Source organism: Mesoplodon mirus (assembly GCF_964341445.2).
Source record: "Mesoplodon mirus genome assembly, contig: SUPER_7_unloc_1, whole genome shotgun sequence".
In the NCBI taxonomy this organism is placed as follows: Eukaryota; Metazoa; Chordata; class Mammalia; order Artiodactyla; family Ziphiidae; genus Mesoplodon; species Mesoplodon mirus.
Genome location: NW_028295815.1, coordinates 5889361 through 5913567, shown reverse-complemented (window position 1 = coordinate 5913567; position 24207 = coordinate 5889361).

Here is a 24207-nt window from a genome sequence, read left to right as displayed (position 1 = left end):
CCTGGAGAGTTGGGACCCATGGAATGGGTGCCATGCATTATTGCTTTAAAGGGTCTGCATTTGCTCACCCAATCTCACCAATCCTCTCAGTCCCAAGTGTCCAGACTTATGCCACATCCAGCTGTCATTGTAGATAGGGTCATTCCAGTTTGCATCAGCGACCCTGAAGGAATTGTGAAGAATTTCCCTGTTTCTTTGTTCTGTTTTTGAAATTCCTTTTTAGAGTGGGTTTGAGCTGATTCTCGCTGCCATGTTTATGCCAGTCTAGACACACTTGATTCCCTTATGGAGACATATCAATACATAGGTTTTAAGATTCTTACTAGTCAGATCTATTCCTCTGCGGGAAATATGGTGTTTTGAGTCCCTTTCACTGAGGAAGGTGTAGGTCTTGTCTATTCCATAGTTGATTTTTGGAACGGTACCTGTGCTTATATCAAACTCTGGTTTGATGCATCACTCCACCTCTCCTTCCCCCTTAAGCAGGCATAAGAGTGTTTTCTAAATGTGAGACTCTGTTCTCTTGCCTAACTCAGTTCATGTGTAGCCATGTTTACAGGATCTTCCTAAGTGATATCTTATGATAAGTTTCTTTTCCTGTGTGACTTCTTTCACTTAGAATCATCGTACCTGAATCCAATCATTTTGCTGCTACTGGTCTTATGACATTGATTTCATGGTTGAGGGATATTCCATCGTACATAAGTTCCACAATTTTTTGAACCATTTTTATATTTCCTGGGATATTTCAGGTGTACCCAGGTTGAGGTTCTTGTAAGCAGTGCAGCCCTCAATTTGGAGGTGGCTCTGTCTTATGGATTTTCAGATTTCCCAAGGTATATTTCCTAGACTGGAAGTGCCCTTGGCTCTGTAGCTCTGTTGTTTACTTGTTTTAGGGAACACAATGCACTCCTCCAGTGAGGCAGTTGGCAACTTACATCCCGCCCATCAGCATAACAAGGCTCCCTGTTCTCCAGGGCCTGTCTTGCCTTTCTGGTTTTTACACATTTTGTGGATGTCCCTTTTGACCAGTGGGAAGTGATACTTCTTTGTAGTGCAGATTTGCATTGCCCGCTTGCTTGCTTGGCCAAAAAGGGCGTATGCGTTTTCTCCTGAATATATTCAGGAGAAAACGCATACGCCCTTTTTGGCCAAGTGCATCATTGTCGAAGTTGTGCCCCTCTTCCTGTGCTTTACAGGCGATTCCAACGTACCTCTTGAAATCTCTTTCCTAGTATTCTGCCTCGCTTTCAAGTCTGCCTCGTTGCCTTCCCTCAACAGATTTTTGGACGATAGTTGGCCTTGATTACTCTGCCAGTTTGTGAATTGCTGTGCCCCTGAGCTCCATTTTTCAACTCGTTTTTTGTGAGCTGAACGCAAGTCCAAACTTTTGGTTCAGGACCTATACTGGTTCCCGGTGGGTGGCTGAGACTTTGGTTAATTCTTCTTCCTGCCGGGAAATTAGAGTGACATGTGCCCATCCAAATGCCTAACAGCTACTCTCTCATTGGTTCTCCCTCTTCCCTTTCATCCTCTGCCAAATTGGCAAACTGTGCGGAACAGGAGCTTAAAGGGGCTGTCTCTCCAAGTTGGGAGATTGATAGGAAAGCAGTTGGAAAGGCAAACCGGAGCACCAGGAGAGGGGCTCTTCGTTGAGTTTTAGAAACCTTTCGTATCCACAGTGTTTCCATTCTCTAGGTTTCCCGTACACGTTATAGCTGTAGTAATATTCCCTTCAACCTGGAGAGCTGGGACCCATGGAATGGGTGCCATGCATTATTGCTTTAAAGGGTCTGCATTTGCTCACCCAATCTCACCAATCTTCTCAGTCACAAGTGTCCAGCCTTATGCCACATCCAGCTGTCATTGTAGATAGGGTCATTCCAGGTTGCATCAGAGGCCCTGAAGGAATTGTGAAGAATTTCCCTGTTTCTTTGTTCTGTTTTTGAAATTCATTTTTAGAGTGGGTTTGAGCTGATTCTCGCTGCCATGTTTATGCCAGTCTAGACACACTTGATTCCCTTACGGAGACATATCAATACATAGGTTTTAAGATTCTTACTAGTCAGATCTATTCCTCTGCGGGAAATATGGGGTTTTGAGTCCCTTTCACTGAGGAAGGTGGAGGTCTTGTCTATTCCATAGTTGGTTTTTGGAACGGTACCTGTGCTTATATCAAACTCTGGTTTGATGCATCACCCCACCTCTCCTTCCCCCTTAAGCAGGCATAAGAGTGTTTTCTAAATGTGAGACTCTGTTCTCTTGCCTAACTCAGTTCATGTGTAGCCATGTTTACAGGATCTTCCTAAGTGATATCTTATGATAAGTTTCTTTTCCTGTGTGACTTCTTTCACTTAGAATCATCGTACCTGAATCCACTCATTTTGCTGCTACTGGTCTTATGACATTGATTTCGTGGCTGAGGGATATTCCATCGTACGTAAGTTCCACAATGTTTGGAACCATTTTTATATTTCCTGGGATATTTCAGGTGTACCCAGGTTGAGGTTCTTGTAAGCAGTGCAGCCCTCAATTTGGGGGTGGCTCTGTGTTATGGATTTTCATTTTTCCCAAGGTATATTCCCTAGACTGGAAGTGCCCTTGGCTCTGTAGCTCTGTTGTTTACTTGTTTTAGGGAACACAATGCACTCCTCCAGTGAGGCAGTTGGCAACTTACATCCCGCCCATCAGCATAACAAGGCTCCCTGTTCTCCAGGGCCTGTCTTGCCTTTCTGGTTTTTACACATTTTGTGGATGTCCCTTTTGATCGCTGGGAAGTGATACTTCTTTGTAGTGCAGATTTGCATTGCCCGCTTGCTTGCTTGGCCAAAAAGGGCGTATGCGTTTTCTCCTGAATATATTCAGGAGAAAACGCATACACCCTTTTTGGCCAAGTGCATCATTGTCGAAGTTGTGCCCCTCTTCCTGTGCTTTACAGGCGATTCCAACGTACCTCTTGAAATCTGTTTCCTGCTATTCTGCCTCGCTTTCAAGTCCGCCTCGTTGCCTTCCCTCAACAGATTTTTGGACGATAGTTGGCTTTGATTACTCTGCCAGTTTGTGAATTGCTGTGCCCCTGAGCTCCATTTTTCAACTCGTTTCTTGTGAGCTGAACGCAAGTCCAAACTTTTGGTTCAGGAACTATACTGGTTCCCGGTGGGTGGCTGAGACTTTGGTTAATTCTTCTTCCTGCCGGGAAATTAGAGTGACATGTGCCCATCCAAATGCCTAACAGCTACTCTCTCATTGGTTCTCCCTCTTCCCTTTCATCCTCTGACAAATTGGCAACCTGTGCGAAACAGGAGCTTAAAGGGGCTGTCTCTCCAAGTTGGGAGATTGATAGGAAAGCAGTTGGAAAGTCAAACCGGAGCACCAGGAGAGGGGCTCTTCGTTGAGTTTTAGAAACCTTTCGTATTCACAGAGTGTCCATTCTCTAGGTTTCCCGTACATGTTATAGCTGTAGTGATATTCCCTTCAACCTGGAGAGGTGGGACCCATGGAATGGGTGCCATGCATTATTGCTTTAAAGGGTCTGCATTTGCTCACCCAATCTCACCAATCCTCTCAGTCCCAAGTGTCCAGACTTATGCCACATCCAGCTGTCATTGTAGATAGTGTCATTCCAGTTTGCATCAGCGACCCTGAAGGAATTGTGAAGAATTTCCCTGTTTCCTTGTTCTGTTTTTGAAATTCCTTTTTAGAGTGGGTTTGAGCTGATTCTCGCTGCCATGTTTATGCCAGTCTAGACACACTTGATTCCCTTACGGAGACATATCAATACATAGGTTTTAAGATTATTACTAGTCAGATCTATTCCTCTGTGGGAAATATGGGGTTTTGAGTCCCTTTCACTGAGGAAGGTGTAGGTCTTGTCTATTCCATAGTTGGTTTTTGGAACGGTACCTGTGCTTATATCAAACTCTGGTTTGATGCATCACTCCACCTCTCCTTCCCCCTTAAGCAGGCATAAGAGTGTTTTCTAAATGTGAGACTCTGTTCTCTTGCCTAACTCAGTTCATGTGTAGCCATGTTTACAGGATCTTCCTAAGTGATATCTTATGATAAGTTTCTTTTCCTGTGTGACTTCTTTCACTTAGAATCATCGTACCTGAATCCACTCATTTTGCTGCTACTGGTCTTATGACATTGATTTCATGGCTGAGGGATATTCCATCGTACGTAAGTTCCACAATGTTTGGAACCATTTTTATATTTCCTGGGATATTTCAGGTGTACCCAGGTTGAGGTTCTTGTAAGCAGTGCAGCCCTCAATTTGGGGGTGGCTCTGTCTTATGGATTTTCAGTTTTCCCAAGGTATATTTCCTAGACTGGAAGTGCCCTTGGCTCTGTAGCTCTGTTGTTTACTTGTTTTAGGGAACACAATGCACTCCTCCAGTGAGGCAGTTGGCAACTTACATCCCGCCCATCAGCATAACAAGGCTCCCTGTTCTCCAGGGCCTGTCTTGCCTTTCTGGTTTTTACACATTTTGTGGATGTCCCTTTTGACCGGTGGGAAGTGATACTTCTTTGTAGTGCAGATTTGCATTGCCCGCTTGCTTGCTTGGCCAAAAAGGGCGTATGCGTTTTCTCCTGAATATATTCAGGAGAAAACGCATACGCCCTTTTTGGCCAAGTGCATCATTGTCGAAGTTGTGCCCCTCTTCCTGTGCTTTACAGGCGATTCCAACGTACCTCTTGAAATCTCTTTCCTGCTATTCTGCCTCGCTTTCAAGTCTGCCTCGTTGCCTTCACTCAACAGATTTTTGGACGATAGTTGGCCTTGATTACTCTGCCAGTTTGTGAATTGCTGTGCCCCTGAGCTCCATTTTTCAACTCGTTTTTTGTGAGCTGAACGCAAGTCCAAACTTTTGGTTCAGGACCTATACTGGTTCCCGGTGGGTGGCTGAGACTTTGGTTAATTCTTCTTCCTGCCGGGAAATTAGAGTGACATGTGCCCATCCAAATGCCTAACAGCTACTCTCTCATTGGTTCTCCCTCTTCCCTTTCATCCTCTGCCAAATTGGCAACCTGTGCAAACCAGGAGCTTAAAGGGGCTGTCTCTCCAAGTTGGGAGATTGATAGGAAAGCAGTTGGAAAGTCAAACCGGAGCACCAGGAGAGGGGCTCTTCGTTGAGTTTTAGAAACCTTTCGTATTCACAGTGTGTCCATTCTCTAGGTTTCCCGTACACGTTATAGCTGTACTAATATTCCCTTCTACCTGGAGAGCTGGGACCCAAGGAATGGGTGCCATGTATTATTGCTTTAAAGGGTCTGCATTTGCTCACCCAATCTCACCAATCCTCTCAGTCCCAAGTGTCCAGCCTCATGCACATCCAGCTGTCATTGTAGATAGGGTCATTCCAGTTTGCATCAGCGACCCTGAAGGAATTGTGAAGAATTTCCCTGTTTCTTTGTTCTGTTTTTGAAATTCCTTTTTAGAGTGGGTTTGAGCTGATTCTCGCTGCCATGTTTATGCCAGTCTAGACACACTTGATTCCCTTACGGAGACATATCAATACATAGGTTTTAAGATTCTTACTAGTCAGATCTATTCCTCTGTGGGAAATATGGTGTTTTGAGTCCCTTTCACTGAGGAAGGTGTAGGTCTTGTCTATTCCATAGTTGGTTTTTGGAACGGTACCTGTGCTTATATCAAACTCTGGTTTGATGCATCACCCCACCTCTCCTTCCCCCTTAAGCAGGCATAAGAGTGTTTTCTAAATGTGAGACTCTGTTCTCTTGCCTAACTCAGTTCATGTGTAGCCATGTTTACAGGATCTTCCTAAGTGATATCTTATGATAAGTTTCTTTTCCTGTGTGACTTCTTTCACTTAGAATCATCGTACCTGAATCCACTCATTTTGCTGCTACTGGTCTTATGACATTGATTTCATGGCTGAGGGATATTCCATCGTACGTAAGTTCCACAATGTTTGGAACCATTTTTATATTTCCTGGGATATTTCAGGTGTACCCAGGTTGAGGTTCTTGTAAGCAGTGCAGCCCTCAATTTGGGGGTGGCTCTGTCTTATGGATTTTCAGTTTTCCCAAGGTATATTTCCTAGACTGGAAGTGCCCTTGGCTCTGTAGCTCTGTTGTTTACTTGTTTTAGGGAACACAATGCACTCCTCCAGTGAGGCAGTTGGCAACTTACATCCCGCCCATCAGCATAACAAGGCTCCCTGTTCTCCAGGGCCTGTCTTGCCTTTCTGGTTTTTACACATTTTGTGGATGTCCCTTTTGACCGGTGGGAAGTGATACTTCTTTGTAGTGCAGATTTGCATTGCCCGCTTGCTTGCTTGGCCAAAAAGGGCGTATGCGTTTTCTCCTGAATATATTCAGGAGAAAACGCATACGCCCTTTTTGGCCAAGTGCATCATTGTCGAAGTTGTGCCCCTCTTCCTGTGCTTTACAGGCGATTCCAACGTACCTCTTGAAATCTCTTTCCTGCTATTCTGCCTCGCTTTCAAGTCCACCTCGTTGCCTTCCCTCAACAGATTTTTGGACGATAGTTGGCCTTGATTACTCTGCCAGTTTGTGAATTGCTGTGCCCCTGAGCTCCATTTTTCAACTCGTTTTTTGTGAGCTGAACGCAAGTCCAAACTTTTGGTTCAGGACCTATACTGGTTCCCGGTGGGTGGCTGAGACTTTGGTTAATTCTTCTTCCTGCCGGGAAATTAGAGTGACATGTGCCCATCCAAATGCCTAACAGCTACTCTCTCTTTGGTTCTCCCTCTTCCCTTTCATCCTCTGCCAAATTGGCAAACTGTGCGGAACAGGAGCTTAAAGGGGCTGTCTCTCCAAGTTGGGAGATTGATAGGAAAGCAGTTGGAAAGGCAAACCGGAGCACCAGGAGAGGGGCTCTTCGTTGAGTTTTAGAAACCTTTCGTATCCACAGTGTGTCCATTCTCTAGGTTTCCCGTACACGTTATAGCTGTAGTAATATTCCCTTCAACCTGGAGAGCTGGGACCCATGGAATGGGTGCCATGCATTATTGCTTTAAAGGGTCTGCATTTGCTCACCCAATCTCACCAATCTTCTCAGTCCCAAGTGTCCAGCCTTATGCCACATCCAGCTGTCATTGTAGATAGGGTCATTCCAGGTTGCATCAGAGGCCCTGAAGGAATTGTGAAGAATTTCCCTGTTTCTTTGTTCTGTTTTTGAAATTCATTTTTAGAGTGGGTTTGAGCTGATTCTCGCTGCCATGTTTATGCCAGTCTAGACACACTTGATTCCCTTACGGAGACATATCAGTACATAGGTTTTAAGATTCTTACTAGTCAGATCTATTCCTCTGTGGGAAATATGGGGTTTTGAGTCCCTTTCACTGAGGAAGGTGTAGGTCTTGTCTATTCCATAGTTGGTTTTTGGAACGGTACCTGTGCTTATATCAAACTCTGGTTTGATGCATCACCCCACCTCTCCTTCCCCCTTAAGCAGGCATAAGAGTGTTTTCTAAATGTGAGACTCTGTTCTCTTGCCTAACTCAGTTCATGTGTAGCCATGTTTACAGGATCTTCCTAAGTGATATCTTATGATAAGTTTCTTTTCCTGTGTGACTTCTTTCACTTAGAATCATCGTACCTGAATCCACTCATTTTGCTGCTACTGGTCTTATGACATTGATTTCGTGGCTGAGGGATATTCCATCGTACGTAAGTTCCACAATGTTTGGAACCATTTTTATATTTCCTGGGATATTTCAGGTGTACCCAGGTTGAGGTTCTTGTAAGCAGTGCAGCCCTCAATTTGGGGGTGGCTCTGTCTTATGGATTTTCAGTTTTCCCAAGGTATATTTCCTAGACTGGAAGTGCCCTTGGCTCTGTAGCTCTGTTGTTTACTTGTTTTAGGGAACACAATGCACTCCTCCAGTGAGGCAGTTGGCAACTTACATCCCGCCCATCAGCATAACAAGGCTCCCTGTTCTCCAGGGCCTGTCTTGCCTTTCTGGTTTTTACACATTTTGTGGATGTCCCTTTTGACCGGTGGGAAGTGATACTTCTTTGTAGTGCAGATTTGCATTGCCCGCTTGCTTGCTTGGCCAAAAAGGGCGTATGCGTTTTCTCCTGAATATATTCAGGAGAAAACGCATACGCCCTTTTTGGCCAAGTGCATCATTGTCGAAGTTGTGCCCCTCTTCCTGTGCTTTACAGGCGATTCCAACGTACCTCTTGAAATCTGTTTCCTGCTATTCTGCCTGGCTTTCAAGTCCGCCTCGTTGCCTTCCCTCAACAGATTTTTGGACGATAGTTGGCTTTGATTACTCTGCCAGTTTGTGAATTGCTGTGCCCCTGAGCTCCATTTTTCAACTCGTTTCTTGTGAGCTGAACGCAAGTCCAAACTTTTGGTTCAGGACCTATACTGGTTCCCGGTGGGTGGCTGAGTCTTTGGTTAATTCTTCTTCCTGCCGGGAAATTAGAGTGACATGTGCCCATCCAAATGCCTAACAGCTACTCTCTCATTGGTTCTCCCTCTTCCCTTTCATCCTCTGCCAAATTGGCAACCTGTGTGAACCAGGAGCTTAAAGGGGCTGTCTCTCCAAGTTGGAGATTGATAAGAAAGCAGTTGGAAAGTCAAACTGGAGCACCAGGAGAGGGGCTCTTCGTTGAGTTTTAGAAACCTTTCGTATTCACAGTGTGTCCATTCTCTAGGTTTCCCGTACATGTTATAGCTGTAGTAATATTCCCTTCAACCTGGAGAGCTGGGACCCATGGAATGGGTGCCATGCATTATTGCTTTAAAGGGTCTGCATTTGCTCACCCAATCTCACCAATCCTCTCTGTCCCAAGTGTCCAGCCTCATGCCACATCCAGCTGTCATTGTAGATAGGGTCATTCCAGGTTGCATCAGAGACCCTGAAGGAATTGTAAAGAATTTCCCTGTTTCTTTGTTCTGTTTTTGAAATTCCTTTTTAGAGTGGGTTTGAGCTGATTCTCGCTGCCCTGTTTATGTCAGTCTAGACACACTTGATTCCCTTACGGAGACATATCAATACATAGGTTTTAAGATTCTTACTAGTCAGATCTATTCCTCTGCGGGAAATATGGGGTTTTGAGTCCCTTTCACTGAGGAAGGTGTAGGTCTTGTCTATTCCATAGTTGGTTTTTGGAACGGTACCTGTGCTTATATCAAACTCTGGTTTGATGCATCACCCCACCTCTCCTTCCCCCTTAAGCAGGCATAAGAGTGTTTTCTAAATGTGAGACTCTGTTCTCTTGCCTAACTCAGTTCATGTGTAGCCATGTTTACAGGATCTTCCTAAGTGATATCTTATGATAAGTTTCTTTTCCTGTGTGACTTCTTTCACTTAGAATCATCGTACCTGAATCCACTCATTTTGCTGCTACTGGTCTTATGACATTGATTTCGTGGCTGAGGGATATTCCATCGTACGTAAGTTCCACAATGTTTTGAACCATTTTTATATTTCCTGGGATATTTCAGGTGTACCCAGGTTGAGGTTCTTGTAAGCAGTGCAGCCCTCAATTTGGGGGTGGCTCTGTCTTATGGATTTTCAGTTTTCCCAAGGTATATTCCCTAGACTGGAAGTGCCCTTGGCTCTGTAGCTCTGTTGTTTACTTGTTTTAGGGAACACAATGCACTCCTCCAGTGAGGCAGTTGGCAACTTACATCCCGCCCATCAGCATAACAAGGCTCCCTGTTCTCCAGGGCCTGTCTTGCCTTTCTGGTTTTTACACATTTTGTGGATGTCCCTTTTGACCGTTGGGAAGTGATACTTCTTTGTAGTGCAGATTTGCATTGCCCGCTTGCTTGCTTGGCCAAAAAGGGCATATGCGTTTTCTCCTGAATATATTCAGGAGAAAACGCATATGCCCTTTTTGGCCAAGTGCATCATTGTCGAAGTTGTGCCCCTCTTCCTGTGCTTTACAGGCGATTCCAACGTACCTCTTGAAATCTGTTTCCTGCTATTCTGCCTCGCTTTCAAGTCCGCCTCGTTGCCTTCCCTCAACAGATTTTTGGACGATAGTTGGCCTTGATTACTCTGCCAGTTTGTGAATTGCTGCGCCCCTGAGCTCCATTTTTCAACTCGTTTTTTGTGAGCTGAACGCAAGTCCAAACTTTTGGTTCAGGACCTATACTGGTTCCCGGTGGGTGGCTGAGACTTTGGTTAATTCTTCTTCCTGCCGGGAAATTAGAGTGACATGTGCCCATCCAAATGCCTAACAGCTACTCTCTCATTGGTTCTCCCTCTTCCCTTTCATCCTCTGCCAAATTGGCATCCTGTGCAAACCAGGAGCTTAAATGGGCTGTCTCTCCAAGTTGGGAGATTGATAGGAAAGCAGTTGGAAAGTCAAACCGGAGCACCAGGAGAGGGGCTCTTCGTTGAGTTATAGAAACCTTTCGTATTCACAGTGTGTCCATTCTCTAGGTTTCCCGTACATGTTAGAGCTGTAGTAATATTCCCTTCTACCTGGAGAGCTGGGACCCAAGGAATGGGTGCCATGTATTATTGCTTTAAAGGGTCTGCATTTGCTCACCCAATCTCACCAATCCTCTCAGTCCCAAGTGTCCAGCCTCATGCCACATGCAGCTGTCATTGTAGATAGGGTCATTCCAGGTTGCATCAGAGACCCTGAAGGAATTGTGAAGAATTTCCCTGTTTTTTGTTCTGTTTTTGAAATTCCTTTTTAGAGTGGGTTTGAGCTGATTCTCGCTGCCATGTTTATGCCTGTCTAGACACACTTGATTCCCTTACGGAGACATATCAATACATAGGTTTTAAGATTCTTACTAGTCAGATCTATTCCTCTGTGGGAAATATGGGGTTTTGAGTCCCTTTCACTGAGGAAGGTGTAGGTCTTGTCTATTCAATAGTTGGTTTTTGGAACGGTACCTGTGCTTATATCAAACTCTGGTTTGATGCATCACCCCACCTCTCCTTCCCCCTTAAGCAGGCATAAGAGTGTTTTCTAAATGTGAGACTCTGTTCTCTTGCCTAACTCAGTTCATGTGTAGCCATGTTTACAGGATCTTCCTAAGTGATATCTTATGATAAGTTTCTTTTCCTGTGTGACTTCTTTCACTTAGAATCATCGTACCTGAATCCACTCATTTTGCTGCTACTGGTCTTATGACATTGATTTCGTGGCTGAGGGATATTCCATCGTACGTAATTTCCACAATGTTTGGAACCATTTTTATATTTCCTGGGATATTTCAGGTGTACCCAGGTTGAGGTTCTTGTAAGCAGTGCAGCCCTCAATTTGGGGGTGGCTCTGTCTTATGGATTTTCAGTTTTCCCAAGGTATATTCCCTAGACTGGAAGTGCCCTTGGCTCTGTAGCTCTGTTGTTTACTTGTTTTAGGGAACACAATGCACTCCTCCAGTGAGGCAGTTGGCAACTTACATCCCGCCCATCAGCATAACAAGGCTCCCTGTTCTCCAGGGCCTGTCTTGCCTTTCTGGTTTTTACACATTTTGTGGATGTCCCTTTTGACCGGTGGGAAGTGATACTTCTTTGTAGTGCAGATTTGCATTGCCCGCTTGCTTGCTTGGCCAAAAAGGGCGTATGCGTTTTCTCCTGAATATATTCAGGAGAAAACGCATACGCCCTTTTTGGCCAAGTGCATCATTGTCGAAGTTGTGCCACTCTTCCTGTGCTTTACAGGCGATTCCAACGTACCTCTTGAAATCTGTTTCCTGCTATTCTGCCTCGCTTTCAAGTCCGCCTCGTTGCCTTCCCTCAACAGATTTTTGGACGATAGTTGGCCTTGATTATTCTGCCAGTTTGTGAATTGCTGTGCCCCTGAGCTCCATTTTTCAACTCGTTTCTTGTGAGCTGAACGCAAGTCCAAACTTTTGGTTCAGGACCTATACTGGTTCCCGGTGGGTGGCTGAGACTTTGGTTAATTCTTCTTCCTGCCGGGAAATTAGAGTGACATGTGCCCATCCAAATGCCTAACAGCTACTCTCTCATTGGTTCTCCCTCTTCCCTTTCATCCTCTGCCAAATTGGCAAACTGTGCGGAACAGGAGCTTAAAGGGGCTGTCTCTCCAAGTTGGGAGATTGATAGGAAAGCATTTGGAAAGGCAAACCGGAGCACCAGGAGAGGGGCTCTTCGTTGAGTTTTAGAAACCTTTCGTATCCACAGTGTGTCCATTCTCTAGGTTTCCCGTACACGTTATAGCTGTAGTAATATTCCCTTCAACCTGGAGAGCTGGGACCCATGGAATGGGTGCCATGCATTATTGCTTTAAAGGGTCTGCATTTGCTCACCCAATCTCACCAATCTTCTCAGTCCCAAGTGTCCAGCCTTATGCCACATCCAGCTGTCATTGTAGATAGGGTCATTCCAGGTTGCATCAGAGGCCTTGAAGGAATTGTGAAGAATTTCCCTGTTTCTTTGTTCTGTTTTTGAAATTCATTTTTAGAGTGGGTTTGAGCTGATTCTCGCTGCCATGTTTATGCCAGTCTAGACACACTTGATTCCCTTACGGAGACATATCAGTACATAGGTTTTAAGATTCTTACTAGTCAGATCTATTCCTCTGTGGGAAATATGGGGTTTTGAGTCCCTTTCACTGAGGAAGGTGTAGGTCTTGTCTATTCCATAGTTGGTTTTTGGAACGGTACCTGTGCTTATATCAAACTCTGGTTTGATGCATCACCCCACCTCTCCTTCCCCCTTAAGCAGGCATAAGAGTGTTTTCTAAATGTGAGACTCTGTTCTCTTGCCTAACTCAGTTCATGTGTAGCCATGTTTACAGGATCTTCCTAAGTGATATCTTATGATAAGTTTCTTTTCCTGTGTGACTTCTTTCACTTAGAATCATCGTACCTGAATCCACTCATTTTGCTGCTACTGGTCTTATGACATTGATTTCGTGGCTGAGGGATATTCCATCGTACGTAAGTTCCACAATGTTTGGAACCATTTTTATATTTCCTGGGATATTTCAGGTGTACCCAGGTTGAGGTTCTTGTAAGCAGTGCAGCCCTCAATTTGGGGGTGGCTCTGTCTTATGGATTTTCAGTTTTCCCAAGGTATATTCCCTAGACTGGAAGTGCCCTTGGCTCTGTAGCTCTGTTGTTTACTTGTTTTAGGGAACACAATGCACTCCTCCAGTGAGGCAGTTGGCAACTTACATCCCGCCCATCAGCATAACAAGGCTCCCTGTTCTCCAGGGCCTGTCTTGCCTTTCTGGTTTTTACACATTTTGTGGATGTCCCTTTTGACCGGTGGGAAGTGATACTTCTTTGTAGTGCAGATTTGCATTGCCCGCTTGCTTGCTTGGCCAAAAAGGGCGTATGCGTTTTCTCCTGAATATATTCAGGAGAAAACGCATACGCCCTTTTTGGCCAAGTGCATCATTGTCGAAGTTGTGCCCCTCTTCCTGTGCTTTACAGGCGATTCCAACGTACCTCTTGAAATGTGTTTCCTGCTATTCTGCCTCGCTTTCAAGTCCGCCTCGTTGCCTTCCCTCAACAGATTTTTGGACGATAGTTGGCTTTGATTACTCTGCCAGTTTGTGAATTGCTGTGCCCCTGAGCTCCATTTTTCAACTCGTTTCTTGTGAGCTGAACGGAAGTCCAAACTTTTGGTTCAGGACCTATACTGGTTCCCGGTGGGTGGCTGAGTCTTTGGTTAATTCTTCTTCCTGCCGGGAAATTAGAGTGACATGTGCCCATCCAAATGCCTAACAGCTACTCTCTCATTGGTTCTCCCTCTTCCCTTTCATCCTCTGCCAAATTGGCAACCTGTGTGAACCAGGAGCTTAAAGGGGCTGTCTCTCCAAGTTGGAGATTGATAAGAAAGCAGTTGGAAAGTCAAACTGGAGCACCAGGAGAGGGGCTCTTCGTTGAGTTTTAGAAACCTTTCGTATTCACAGTGTGTCCATTCTCTAGGTTTCCCGTACATGTTATAGCTGTAGTAATATTCCCTTCAACCTGGAGAGCTGGGACCCATGGAATGGGTGCCATGCATTATTGCTTTAAAGGGTCTGCATTTGCTCACCCAATCTCACCAATCCTCTCTGTCCCAAGTGTCCAGCCTCATGCCACATCCAGCTGTCATTGTAGATAGGGTCATTCCAGGTTGCATCAGAGACCCTGAAGGAATTGTAAAGAATTTCCCTGTTTCTTTGTTCTGTTTTTGAAATTCCTTTTTAGAGTGGGTTTGAGCTGATTCTCGCTGCCCTGTTTATGTCAGTATAGACACACTTGATTCCCTTACGGAGACATATCAATACATAGGTTTTAAGATTCTTACTAGTCAGATCTATTCCTCTGCGGGAAATATGGGGTTTTGAGTCCCTTTCACTGAGGAAGGTGTAGGTCTTGTCTATTCCATAGTTGGTTTTTGGAACGGTACCTGTGCTTATATCAAACTCTGGTTTGATGCATCACCCCACCTCTCCTTCCCCCTTAAGCAGGCATAAGAGTGTTTTCTAAATGTGAGACTCTGTTCTCTTGCCTAACTCAGTTCATGTGTAGCCATGTTTACAGGATCTTCCTAAGTGATATCTTATGATAAGTTTCTTTTCCTGTGTGACTTCTTTCACTTAGAATCATCGTACTTGAATCCACTCATTTTGCTGCTACTGGTCTTATGACATTGATTTCGTGGCTGAGGGATATTCCATCGTACGTAAGTTCCACAATGTTTGGAACCATTTTTATATTTCCTGGGATATTTCAGGTGTACCCAGGTTGAGGTTCTTGTAAGCAGTGCAGCCCTCAATTTGGGGGTGGCTCTGTCTTATGGATTTTCAGTTTTCCCAAGGTATATTTCCTAGACTGGAAGTGCCCTTGGCTCTGTAGCTCTGTTGTTTACTTGTTTTAGGGAACACAATGCACTCCTCCAGTGAGGCAGTTGGCAACTTACATCCCGCCCATCAGCATAACAAGGCTCCCTGTTCTCCAGGGCCTGTCTTGCCTTTCTGGTTTTTACACATTTTGTGGATGTCCTTTTTGACCGTTGGGAAGTGATACTTCTTTGTAGTGCAGATTTGCATTGCCCGCTTGCTTGCTTGGCCAAAAAGGGCATATGCGTTTTCTCCTGAATATATTCAGGAGAAAACGCATACGCCCTTTTTGGCCAAGTGCATCATTGTCGAAGTTGTGCCCCTCTTCCTGTGCTTTACAGGCGATTCCAACGTACCTCTTGAAATCTGTTTCCTGCTATTCTGCCTCGCTTTCAAGTCCGCCTCGTTGCCTTCCCTCAACAGATTTTTGGACGATAGTTGGCCTTGATTACTCTGCCAGTTTGTGAATTGCTGTGCCCCTGAGCTCCATTTTTCAACTCGTTTTTTGTGAGCTGAACGCAAGTCCTAACTTTTGGTTCAGGACCTATACTGGTTCCCGGTGGGTGGCTGAGACTTTGGTTAATTCTTCTTCCTGCCGGGAAATTAGAGTGACATGTGCCCATCCAAATGCCTAACAGCTACTCTCTCATTGGTTCTCCCTCTTCCCTTTCATCCTCTGCCAAATTGGCATCCTGTGCAAACCAGGAGCTTAAATGGGCTGTCTCTCCAAGTTGGGAGATTGATAGGAAAGCAGTTGGAAAGTCAAACCGGAGCACCAGGAGAGGGGCTCTTCGTTGAGTTTTAGAAACCTTTCGTATTCACAGTGTGTCCATTCTCTAGGTTTCCCGTACATGTTAGAGCTGTAGTAATATTCCCTTCTACCTGGAGAGCTGGGACCCAAGGAATGGGTGCCATGTATTATTGCTTTAAAGGGTCTGCATTTGCTCACCCAATCTCACCAATCCTCTCAGTCCCAAGTGTCCAGCCTCATGCCACATGCAGCTGTCATTGTAGATAGGGTCATTCCAGGTTGCATCAGAGACCCTGAAGGAATTGTGAAGAATTTCCCTGTTTTTTGTTCTGTTTTTGAAATTCCTTTTTAGAGTGGGTTTGAGCTGATTCTCGCTGCCATGTTTATGCCTGTCTAGACACACTTGATTCCCTTACGGAGACATATCAATACATAGGTTTTAAGATTCTTACTAGTCAGATCTATTCCTCTGTGGGAAATATGGGGTTTTGAGTCCCTTTCACTGAGGAAGGTGTAGGTCTTGTCTATTCAATAGTTGGTTTTTGGAACGGTACCTGTGCTTATATCAAACTCTGGTTTGATGCATCACCCCACCTCTCCTTCCCCCTTAAGCAGGCATAAGAGTGTTTTCTAAATGTGAGACTCTGTTCTCTTGCCTAACTCAGTTCATGTGTAGCCATGTTTACAGGATCTTCCTAAGTGATATCTTATGATAAGTTTCTTTTCCTGTGTGACTTCTTTCACTTAGAATCATCGTACCTGAATCCACTCATTTTGCTGCTACTGGTCTTATGACATTGATTTCGTGGCTGAGGGATATTCCATCGTACGTAAGTTCCACAATGTTTGGAACCATTTTTATATTTCCTGGGATATTTCAGGTGTACCCAGGTTGAGGTTCTTGTAAGCAGTGCAGCCCTCAATTTGGGGGTGGCTCTGTCTTATGGATTTTCAGTTTTCCCAAGGTATATTCCCTAGACTGGAAGTGCCCTTGGCTCTGTAGCTCTGTTGTTTACTTGTTTTAGGGAACACAATGCACTCCTCCAGTGAGGCAGTTGGCAACTTACATCCCGCCCATCAGCATAACAAGGCTCCCTGTTCTCCAGGGCCTGTCTTGCCTTTCTGGTTTTTACACATTTTGTGGATGTCCCTTTTGACCGGTGGGAAGTGATACTTCTTTGTAGTGCAGATTTGCATTGCCCGCTTGCTTGCTTGGCCAAAAAGGGCGTATGCGTTTTCTCCTGAATATATTCAGGAGAAAACGCATACGCCCTTTTTGGCCAAGTGCATCATTGTCGAAGTTGTGCCCCTCTTCCTGTGCTTTACAGGCGATTCCAACGTACCTCTTGAAATCTGTTTCCTGCTATTCTGCCTCGCTTTCAAGTCCGCCTCGTTGCCTTCCCTCAACAGATTTTTGGACGATAGTTGGCCTTGATTATTCTGCCAGTTTGTGAATTGCTGTGCCCCTGAGCTCCATTTTTCAACTCGTTTCTTGTGAGCTGAACGCAAGTCCAAACTTTTGGTTCAGGACCTATACTGGTTCCCGGTGGGTGGCTGAGACTTTGGTTAATTCTTCTTCCTGCCGGGAAATTAGAGTGACATGTGCCCATCCAAATGCCTAACAGCTACTCTCTCATTGGTTCTCCCTCTTCCCTTTCATCCTCTGCCAAATTGGCATCCTGTGCAAACCAGGAGCTTAAAGGGGCTGTCTCTCCAAGTTGGGAGATTGATAGGAAAGCAGTTGGAAAGTCAAACCGGAGCACCAGGAGAGGGGCTCTTCGTTGAGTTTTAGAAACCTTTCGTATTCACAGTGTGTCCATTCTCTAGGTTTCCCGTACATGTTAGAGCTGTAGTAATATTCCCTTCTACCTGGAGAGCTGGGACCCAAGGAATGGGTGCCATGTATTATTGCTTTAAAGGGTCTGCATTTGCTCACCCAATCTCACCAATCCTCTCAGTCCCAAGTGTCCAGCCTCATGCCACATGCAGCTGTCATTGTAGATAGGGTCATTCCAGGTTGCATCAGAGACCCTGAAGGAATTGTGAAGAATTTCCCTGTTTTTTGTTCTGTTTTTGAAATTCCTTTTTAGAGTGGGTTTGAGCTGATTCTCGCTGCCATGTTTATGCCTGTCTAGACACACTTGATTCCCTTACGGAGACATATCAATACATAGGTTTTAAGATTCTTACTAGTCAGATCTATTCCTCTGTGGGAAATATGGGGTTTTGAGTCCCTTTCACTGAGGAAGGTGTAGGTCTTGTCTATTCAATAGTTGGTTTTTGGAACGGTACCTGTGCTTATATCAAACTCTGGTTTGATGCATCACCCCACCTCTCCTTCCCCCTTAAGCAGGCATAAGAGTGTTTTCTAAATGTGAGACTCTGTTCTCTTGCCTAACTCAGTTCATGTGTAGCCATGTTTACAGGATCTTCCTAAGTGATATCTTATGATAAGTTTCTTTTCCTGTGTGACTTCTTTCACTTAGAATCATCGTACCTGAATCCACTCATTTTGCTGCTACTGGTCTTATGACATTGATTTCGTGGCTGAGGGATATTCCATCGTACGTAATTTCCACAATGTTTGGAACCATTTTTATATTTCCTGGGATATTTCAGGTGTACCCAGGTTGAGGTTCTTGTAAGCAGTGCAGCCCTCAATTTGGGGGTGGCTCTGTCTTATGGATTTTCAGTTTTCCCAAGGTATATTCCCTAGACTGGAAGTGCCCTTGGCTCTGTAGCTCTGTTGTTTACTTGTTTTAGGGAACACAATGCACTCCTCCAGTGAGGCAGTTGGCAACTTACATCCCGCCCATCAGCATAACAAGGCTCCCTGTTCTCCAGGGCCTGTCTTGCCTTTCTGGTTTTTACACATTTTGTGGATGTCCCTTTTGACCGGTGGGAAGTGATACTTCTTTGTAGTGCAGATTTGCATTGCCCGCTTGCTTGCTTGGCCAAAAAGGGCGTATGCGTTTTCTCCTGAATATATTCAGGAGAAAACGCATACGCCCTTTTTGGCCAAGTGCATCATTGTCGAAGTTGTGCCCCTCTTCCTGTGCTTTACAGGCGATTCCAACGTACCTCTTGAAATCTGTTTCCTGCTATTCTGCCTCGCATTCAAGTCCGCCTCGTTGCCTTCCCTCAACAGATTTTTGGACGATAGTTGGCCTTGATTATTCTGCCAGTTTGTGAATTGCTGTGCCCCTGAGCTCCATTTTTCAACTCGTTTCTTGTGAGCTGAATGCAAGTCCAAACTTTTGGTTCAGGACCTATACTGGTTCCCGGTGGGTGGCTGAGACTTTGGTTAATTCTTCTTCCTGCCGGGAAATTAGAGTGACATGTGCCCATCCAAATGCCTAACAGCTACTCTCTCATTGGTTCTCCCTCTTCCCTTTCATCCTCTGCCAAATTGGCATCCTGTGCAAACCAGGAGCTTAAATGGGCTGTCTCTCCAAGTTGGGAGATTGATAGGAAAGCAGTTGGAAAGTCAAACCGGAGCACCAGGAGAGGGGCTCTTCGTTGAGTTTTAGAAACCTTTCGTATTCACAGTGTGTCCATTCTCTAGGTTTCCCGTACATGTTAGAGCTGTAGTAATATTCCCTTCTACCTGGAGAGCTGGGACCCAAGGAATGGGTGCCATGTATTATTGCTTTAAAGGGTCTGGATTTGCTCACCCAATCTCACCAATCCTCTCAGTCCCAAGTGTCCAGCCTCATGCCACATGCAGCTGTCATTGTAGATAGGGTCATTCCAGGTTGCATCAGAGACCCTGAAGGAATTGTGAAGAATTTCCCTGTTTTTTGTTCTGTTTTTGAAATTCCTTTTTAGAGTGGTTTTGAGCTGATTCTCGCTGCCATGTTTATGCCTGTCTAGACACACTTGATTCCCTTACGGAGACATATCAATACATAGGTTTTAAGATTCTTACTAGTCAGATCTATTCCTCTGTGGGAAATATGGGGTTTTGAGTCCCTTTCACTGAGGAAGGTGTAGGTCTTGTCTATTCAATAGTTGGTTTTTGGAACGGTACCTGTGCTTATATCAAACTCTGGTTTGATGCATCACCCCACCTCTCCTTCCCCCTTAAGCAGGCATAAGAGTGTTTTCTAAATGTGAGACTCTGTTCTCTTGCCTAACTCAGTTCATGTGTAGCCATGTTTACAGGATCTTCCTAAGTGATATCTTATGATAAGTTTCTTTTCCTGTGTGACTTCTTTCACTTAGAATCATCGTACCTGAATCCACTCATTTTGCTGCTACTGGTCTTATGACATTGATTTCGTGGCTGAGGGATATTCCATCGTACGTAATTTCCACAATGTTTGGAACCATTTTTATATTTCCTGGGATATTTCAGGTGTACCCAGGTTGAGGTTCTTGTAAGCAGTGCAGCCCTCAATTTGGGGGTGGCTCTGTCTTATGGATTTTCAGTTTTCCCAAGGTATATTCCCTAGACTGGAAGTGCCCTTGGCTCTGTAGCTCTGTTGTTTACTTGTTTTAGGGAACACAATGCACTCCTCCAGTGAGGCAGTTGGCAACTTACATCCCGCCCATCAGCATAACAAGGCTCCCTGTTCTCCAGGGCCTGTCTTGCCTTTCTGGTTTTTACACATTTTGTGGATGTCCCTTTTGACCGGTGGGAAGTGATACTTCTTTGTAGTGCAGATTTGCATTGCCCGCTTGCTTGCTTGGCCAAAAAGGGCGTATGCGTTTTCTCCTGAATATATTCAGGAGAAAACGCATACGCCCTTTTTGGCCAAGTGCATCATTGTCGAAGTTGTGCCCCTCTTCCTGTGCTTTACAGGCGATTCCAACGTACCTCTTGAAATCTGTTTCCTGCTATTCTGCCTCGCTTTCAAGTCCGCCTCGTTGCCTTCCCTCAACAGATTTTTGGACGATAGTTGGCCTTGATTATTCTGCCAGTTTGTGAATTGCTGTGCCCCTGAGCTTCATTTTTCAACTCGTTTCTTGTGAGCTGAACGCAAGTCCAAACTTTTGGTTCAGGACCTATACTGGTTCCCGGTGGGTGGCTGAGACTTTGGTTAATTCTTCTTCCTGCCGGGAAATTAGAGTGACATGTGCCCATCCAAATGCCTAACAGCTACTCTCTCATTGGTTCTCCCTCTTCCCTTTCATCCTCTGCCAAATTGGCAACCTGTGCGAACCAGGAGCTTAAAGGGGCTGTCTCTCCAAGTTGGGAGATTGATAGGAAAGCAGTTGGAAAGTCAAACCGGAGCACCAGGAGAGGGGCTCTTCGTTGAGTTTTAGAAACCTTTCGTATTCACAGTGTGTCCATTCTCTAGGTTTCCCGTACACGTTATAGCTGTAGTAATATTCCCTTCAACCTGGAGAGCTGGGACCCATGGAATGGGTGCCATGCATTATTGCTTTAAAGGGTCTGCATTTGCTCACCCAATCTCACCAATCCTCTCAGTCCCAAGTGTCCAGCCTTATGCCCCATCCAGCTGTCATTGTAGATAGGGTCATTCCAGGTTGCATCAGAGACCCTGAAGGAATTGTGAAGAATTACCCTGTTTCTTTGTTCTGTTTTTGAAATTCCTGTTTAGAGTGGGTTTGAGCTGATTCTCGCTGCCATGTTTATGCCAGTCTAGACACACTTGATTCCCTTACGGAGACATATCAATACATAGGTTTTAAGATTCTTACTAGTCAGATCTATTCCTCTGCGGGAAATATGGGGTTTTGAGTCCCTTTCACTGAGGAAGGTGTAGGTCTTGTCTATTCCATAGTTGGTTTTTGGAACGGTACCTGTGCTTATATCAAACTCTGGTTTGATGCATCACCCCACCTCTCCTTCCCCCTTAAGCAGGCATAAGAGTGTTTTCTAAATGTGAGACTCTGTTCTCTTGCCTAACTCAGTTCATGTGTAGCCATGTTTACAGGATCTTCCTAAGTGATATCTTATGATAAGTTTCTTTTCCTGTGTGACTTCTTTCACTTAGAATCATCGTACCTGAATCCACTCATTTTGCTGCTACTGGTCTTATGACATTGATTTCGTGGCTGAGGGATATTCCATCGTACGTAAGTTTCACAATGTTTGGAACCATTTTTATATTTCCTGGGATATTTCAGGTGTACCCAGGTTGAGGTTCTTGTAAGCAGTGCAGCCCTCAATTTGGGGGTGGCTCTGTCTTATGGATTTTCAGTTTTCCCAAGGTATATTCCCTAGACTGGAAGTGCCCTTGGCTCTGTAGATCTGTTGTTTACTTGTTTTAGGGAACACAATGCACTCCTCCAGTGAGGCAGTTGGCAACTTACATCCCGCCCATCAGCATAACAAGGCTCCCTGTTCTCCAGGGCCTGTCTTGCCTTTCTGGTTTTTACACATTTTGTGGATGTCCCTTTTGACCGGTGGGAAGTGATACTACTTTGTAGTGCAGATTTGCATTGCCCGCTTGCTTGCTTGGCCAAAAAGGGCGTATGCGTTTTCTCCTGAATATATTCAGGAGAAAACGCATACGCCCTTTTTGGCCAAGTGCATCATTGTCGAAGTTGTGCCCCTCTTCCTGTGCTTTACAGGCGATTCCAACGTACCTCTTGAAATCTGTTTCCTGCTATTCTGCCTCGCTTTCAAGTCCGCCTCGTTGCCTTCCCTCAACAGATTTTTGGACGATAGGTGGCCTTGATTACTCTGCCAGTTTGTGAATTGCTGTGCCCCTGAGCTCCATTTTTCAACTCGTTTCTTGTGAGCTGAACGCAAGTCCAAACTTTTGGTTCAGGACCTATACTGGTTCCCGGTGGGTGGCTGAGACTTTGGTTAATTCTTCTTCCTGCCGGGAAATTAGAGTGACATGTGCCCATCCAAATGCCTAACAGCTACTCTCTCATTGGTTCTCCCTCTTCCCTTTCATCCTCTGCCAAATTGGCAACCTGTGCGAAACAGGAGCTTAAAGGGGCTGTCTCTCCAAGTTGGGAGATTGATAGGAAAGCAGTTGGAAAGTCAAACCGGAGCACCAGGAGAGGGGCTCTTCGTTGAGTTTTAGAAACCTTTCGTATTCACAGTGTGTCCATTCTCTAGGTTTCCCGTACACGTTATAGCTGTAGCAATATTCCCTTCAACCTGGAGAGCTGGGACCCATGGAATGGGTGCCATGCATTATTGCTTTAAAGGGTCTGCATTTGCTCACCCAATCTCACCAATCCTCTCAGTCCCAAGTGTCCAGCCTTATGCCACATCCAGCTGTCATTGTAGATAGGGTCATTCCAGGTTGCATCAGCGACCCTGAAGGAATTGTGAAGAATTACCCTGTTTCTTTGTTCTGTTTTTGAAATTCCTGTTTAGAGTGGGTTTGAGCTGATTCTCGCTGCCATGTTTATGCCAGTCTAGACACACTTGATTCCCTTACGGAGACATATCAATACATAGGTTTTAAGATTCTTACTAGTCAGATCTATTCCTCTGCGGGAAATATGGGGTTTTGAGTCCCTTTCACTGAGGAAGGTGTAGGTCTTGTCTATTCCATAGTTGGTTTTTGGAACGGTACCTGTGCTTATATCAAACTCTGGTTTGATGCATCACCCCACCTCTCCTTCCCCCTTAAGCAGGCATAAGAGTGTTTTCTAACTGTGAGACTCTGTTCTCTTGCCTAACTCAGTTCATGTGTAGCCATGTTTACAGGATCTTCCTAAGTGATATCTTATGATAAGTTTCTTTTCCTGTGTGACTTCTTTCACTTAGAATCATCGTACCTGAATCCACTCATTTTGCTGCTACTGGTCTTATGACATTGATTTCGTGGCTGAGGGATATTCCGTCGTACGTAAGTTCCACAATGTTTGGAACCATTTTTATATTTCCTGGGATATTTCAGGTGTACCCAGGTTGAGTTTCTTGTAAGCAGTGCAGCCCTCAATTTGGGGGTGGCTCTGTCTTATGGATTTTCAGTTTTCCCAAGGTATATTCCCTAGACTGGAAGTGCCCTTGGCTCTGTAGCTCTGTTGTTTACTTGTATTAGGGAACACAATGCACTCCTCCAGTGAGGCAGTTGGCAACTTACATCCCGCCCATCAGCATAACAAGGCTCCCTGTTCTCCAGGGCCTGTCTTGCCTTTCTGGTTTTTACACATTTTGTGGATGTCCCTTTTGACCGGTGGGAAGTGATACTTCTTTGTAGTGCAGATTTGCATTGCCCGCTTGCTTGCTTGGCCAAAAAGGGCGTATGCGTTTTCTCCTGAATATATTCAGGAGAAAACGCATACGCCCTTTTTGGCCAAGTGCATCATTGTCGAAGTTGTGCCCCTCTTCCTGTGCTTTACAGGCGATTCCAACATACCTCTTGAAATCTGTTTCCTGCTATTCTGCCTCGCTTTCAAGTCCGCCTCGTTGCCTTCCCTCAACAGATTTTTGGACGATAGTTGGCCTTGATTACTCTGCCCGTTTGTGAATTGCTGTGCCCCTGAGCTCCATTTTTCAACTCGTTTCTTGTGAGCTGAACGCAAGTCCAAACTTTTGGTTCAGGACCTATACTGGTTCCCGGTGGGTGGCTGAGACTTTGGTTAATTCTTCTTCCTGCCGGGAAATTAGAGTAACATGTGCCCATCCAAATGCCTAACACCTACTCTCTCATTGGTTCTCCCTCTTCCCTTTCATCCTCTGCCAAATTGGCAACCTGTGTGAACCAGGAGCTAAAAGGGGCTGTCTCTCCAAGTTGGGAGATTGATAGGAA